The sequence below is a fragment of the Salarias fasciatus genome, chromosome 13, assembly GCF_902148845.1.
Source record: "Salarias fasciatus chromosome 13, fSalaFa1.1, whole genome shotgun sequence".
Lineage (NCBI taxonomy): Eukaryota > Metazoa > Chordata > Actinopteri > Blenniiformes > Blenniidae > Salarias > Salarias fasciatus.
Genome location: NC_043757.1, coordinates 22,076,934 through 22,081,903, shown reverse-complemented (window position 1 = coordinate 22,081,903; position 4,970 = coordinate 22,076,934). Strand labels below are relative to the sequence as shown.

Below are 4,970 nucleotides of genomic sequence, written 5' to 3'. Positions count from 1 at the left end.
CCTGACCGGCAGAGGACATTCACCTCATTTGTTTTCCAGCCACGTGGACTTTGGCCTCCCTCTGTTTGTGCTCTGTAATTGAAAACCCAATCAAGGTGGTCAGTCATTAACTATGTGAAGCAGCATCAGGAATAGAAAAAATAAATAAAACATTCATTTTTATATCACCTAATGTGGATTTTGACATCTGACCAATTCTGATTTCTTTCTAAATTAAGTTAATGGTTAAAATAGTCCTTGAGGCTTGGATATACTGTTGCTGACAGCACATAAAATCCTGCCTGTATTCTCTACCTTCACACCTGTGTGTGACATATCTAACACCCTCCATTCCCACAGTGAGTCCAGTATCTGCGTGCACTCCGTGCACACATGCATGTGACCGCAGGAGTGAAGGCCTGTGCACACGTGACTATATGTACAGTATGCACATAACTTTATTGACTTTCTCTAACAGTTGGAGGCAGGAGAAATTACAGTGACGCCTAGCAAGGGGGCGCTCTTGCTGTTTTCAGCTCTCTCTTGGGTGCAGTGTGTTACAATGAGAGGAGACAAAATGTCTAAATTCACCCATTCATTTTCACTTTATCCAACGCAGGAGTCAAACCCAGCTCACTGTGAGCAGAGGCAGGTTCCATCTTGAACACACACGCTCGCACACACACACACACACTCACAAAGCCATTTTCTAGTCACTAATTAACCAGAAATGCATAATTTTAGACTTATGGAGGATTATTGAGTAAACCAGGGGTGTTCTCACTGCGAGGCCACCGTGCCGGCACTATACAGCCGAGCAGCCAGATTAAAAATAAACTAACTGAATCCTTTTACATGTGAACAGAACTTGTTTTTCACAGCTTCAGTACTTTGCAAAAATGATCTTTTTCACAAGTTTTTCTTGCTTGCTGACATTTGCTCCTCTCCTTACCATCTTGTTACTTTATTTTTTAATCTGTACATGCAACCAAATTCTTAGTTTATCACTGTATATCACTTTGTTGTAAAGAGACTCATCTGACTCCAGCTGTGTAGATTTTTTTTTGCAGAGAAGTACATGAAAACATCCATAAAAAAAGCATTTTTATTAATAAGATGGTAAATCATAAAGTTAAACAGACTGACTACTTTCAGCTTTGCAGAAAGTCATGCTTTATTTCGTAAATCTTCTTTGTGTAGATTTTTCTTTTTCAATTATGTGTTTTTATATATTTATTATAAGTTATGCACGAATTAAAAGCCACCATGGGAGGAAAGGCCTGTAAAATGCACCGCGACAGCTGCAGTGAGTGCAATAATGTTTGTTTAGCTGTCAAATGACCATAAAACCTCTAAAGGCACACTGGCTGGAGTGAAAAAAGGAAAACCAGGTATACAAAGAGAGAGGTGACCCAGCAGAGGGTTAGGGCTGTAAACTGTGATGGGGGAGGTGGCAGCGGTTAAAGAGGACAGGAAGTGAAGGGGGTTGAGAGGCCAGGCCTGCAGAATAGAGTGACATGAAGGTGGAGGAAAGGTGACGACACGCCCGAGAGGCACATAAATCCATAGTGTCAAAATGTCAATCTTTCAATAGAGAAGCGATCAGTCTTTCGCCTAAGACCATAGTTAAAGACTGCAGTGACTTTGTCATAATCTTTCTCAGATTTATAGTGTTTTTACAAACTTCTGAGGCCCCAAAATAATGATTCCAGGACATTTTTCATTTTTCACGTTTGGCTGTAAAACAAACAGCAATGACTCAGAAAAGGCAAGCAGGCAAACAAATATTACATTCTGTAATCAATAATGACAAGAAAATATATATGTTTATTATAATCTGACAACAGAGAATTGTAAAAGAGAAGCATTCTCTTTAATAGATGCCCATGGCTTTAAAGAATGCAATGCTTTTTAACTTGTTTTTTTTTTTTTTTTTTTTTTTTAGCAATTTCAAACAATGTCCTGATTGAATTGAATATATTTTAGAGTGTGAGCATTGACAGTTGCTCCAGCTGAAGTGGGAGTCCTGTGCAGGTCATTTCTCAGTCACCTGTCACAGCCAGCTACTGTGCGGCCCTCCAGAGCACTTAAGAGTTACTGTGTTTCCAAGACCACCAGCTAAATTAAGGACAAAGCTGGAGCGGGGCTGAGTAAGAACCACAGTCACAAGAAATAGTGCGTAGCCAAGAATTTTTTTTTTTCCCCCAAGATCTTTGAGGAGACAGCTTGTTGGGAGAATAATTTTCAACATTTTCATCAACGCTATGGCTCTGGTTTCTCTTCTGTAGCATGTTCTTCTAATGAAGGGCTGGTGGGGACAGCTGATGCATCTGCCAAATGACAAACGAGATGGGCGTAGTATTGTCCAGGTAAAGAGCTGTGCTGATTTTATTTCTGTTACACGGAGAGTTGTGTTGTTTTGCCACCTATATAATGCTTTGGTCTTGAAATTGCTCCTGTCTTCTTGTGTGTGCCTCTCTCTGCGCGTCAGAGTGAATAACAGCTGCAAAAGGGCCCCAAAAGAGCCTGTCAACACATTCCAGACAGTGAGCAGCATCTCCGACAGAGAGGTCAATAGCATAGGCAGCGATCATTCCTCCATCATACCTGTCCAGAACAAAGGTGAGAGGTGTATTATTACCAACACACACACACACACACACACACACAAAAGTCTTTCTAATCAAAAGCACATGCGGTTAACCTCACACCTGTTGTGATGTTTGTGTTTATCCTGCCTGCAAACAGTGTGCGAGCCAGAGGAACTGCTGGTCCCTGCTCTGCCAGAAAAAGCTCGTGTGGAGCGGGGCTACATCACCCCACAACAAGTGTACAACCTGCTGAACGCCGAGGAAGGCCAGCCGGCGCTGTACGATCCGTACTACATTCTCATCCTGGACTGTCGCAATGCAGACAGGTGGGCCTCACACGGCACTGCCGCTCTGCGCTTCAGTACAGCCAAGAAAACTAACATGCACTCAGTTCAATGCAGTCAATGTAGTCAATGCAGGGGCAGCTTAAAAACTCTTTAAGAAACCAGTATTGATATGACACAGTATTAATTTTAAATTTAGAATATTGAATCAGTTGATTTAAATGATTTGATGATATACCACAGTCCTGAATCTGAGTTTAAACTTTCTCAATATATCTATCCTGTCACAAAGTCAGACTTTATTGCAGGAGTGCAAGATCATCCTCCATTCAAACTGTATTTTAAAAAGATGAAAACTACGGAATATGTGCAAGGAGGACAAAACCTTGATTTGAATAAGTCCATTATTTTGAGTCACAGGGCTGCACTGTTGTCCTAGATGATTATTCTGACTGACTGTTTGTTTTTTTATTATTCCCTCTGAACACATCTGGATATTTACTGTTTTAATCTACTTCTTAACATGTTATCCAAAATTTAAATCACCCAGTGCTTATACGTACATTTGTGTGAAGACTTTTTTTTTGCCAATTGGGATTTGGAGAGAGTAAAGTTTATGAAATTCAGCCCTTTTAACATATTACATCACAGACTTGTGCAAAGTGGCTGTAGCTGTTTCTGCTGTCATTATTCAGAATCATGTGTATAATATGAATGTGTGTGTGTGTGTGTGTGTGTGTGTGTGTGTGTGTGTGTGTGTGTGTACGCACTAGGTACAAGGGCAGCCATGTGGTGACAGCGCGGGCTGCTGTGACCGTGATGCATCCTGAGCTGGGCTGTCTGATCAGCTGCATAGAGCTGCAGAAGTACTCCATTATTCTGCTGTACGCAGAAGAAGGATGCAGTCCAGGTCAGATAACCATAGTAGGACTTAAGCATACACACACGAGCACACACAGTAAGATTTCTTTATTTAATATTTGTGGTTATGACAGGCTAAGTTGTATTTTGTGATGATAATCTGTATTTTTAAACTTGAAAATATCTTGATAAAAGCAGTTGCAGGGCAGGCTGGACAGAATGTCTGTGGTTGTAAATGAACATCAAGACAAACCTGTATGTGGCAATTTTCAAAGCTTGATTGTTGCTCCTAAAAACTACACAGATTTTCAAAATGTAGATCATTACTTTGTAGTTCAAAATCTTGGAACTTGATTTATATAATTTCCCAACCACCTAAAAGTCTGTGAAAATACCTTTCTAAAGGTACCTTTCTAAAAACTAAAAATGCGAATCAGGTCACCATCTTATCTGCCGAGCATCAGCATGGTGTAGCCAGAGATTTCCCAACAAAATACAAATGTGGAGCATTGCCTAGATTCTTGTTAAAATAAACTTTGCAGCGTGTTTGGTCTGCACTGCTTGTTTTAATGCGCCTCTATGTCTCTTCAGTCGGCAGTGTAAAGGCCAGAGCCGACTCTCCAGATCTCCAGCGCTGTTTTTTCCAGCTCAGCGGTTTGGGAATGGACCCTGTCATCCTGCTGGGTGGATTTTCAGCCTTCTATGCCCTTTACCCTTTCCTCTGCACGCAACGAATGGTCCTGATCGAACCTGAGCGGCACACCCTCACCATCTACCCCTCAGAGATCCTGGAAGGAGCCCTCTATCAGGGCTCCGCCACCCAGGCCTCCGACTACCGCATCATCAAGAACCTCCACATCACGCACGTGGTCAACGCCACCGCCAACTGCCCCGACGCGTTCCCCAACACGCTGAGCTACCTGAGCCTGCGTCTCACCGACGACGCCCAGCAGGACCTGGTGGAGGCCCTGCCGCTGGCGTCCAGGTTCATCGACGCGGCGCTGAAGGCCGACCCCGCCGGCCGCGTCCTGGTCCACTGCAGCATGGGGCGAAGCCGCAGCTCCGCGCTGACGCTGGCCTTCCTCATGGAGCACCGGCGCTGGTCGCTGCTTCACGCCCTGCGCTGGCTGAAGGAGAGGAGGGCGTGCTCGGCGCCCAACTTGAACTTCCTGAGCCAGCTGATGACCTACGAGGAGCTGCTGTTTGGGAGCAGACTCACCTGCCTGGAAGACATTCGCCGATGACCGGAGGAAGA

General features: G+C 43.6%; 1 pseudogene; it reads left to right on the top strand.

Moving 5' to 3' along the window:
* The first annotated feature begins 2,279 nt into the window (after window positions 1-2,279).
* Window positions 2,280-4,970, top strand: LOC115399816 (serine/threonine/tyrosine-interacting-like protein 1; annotated as a pseudogene).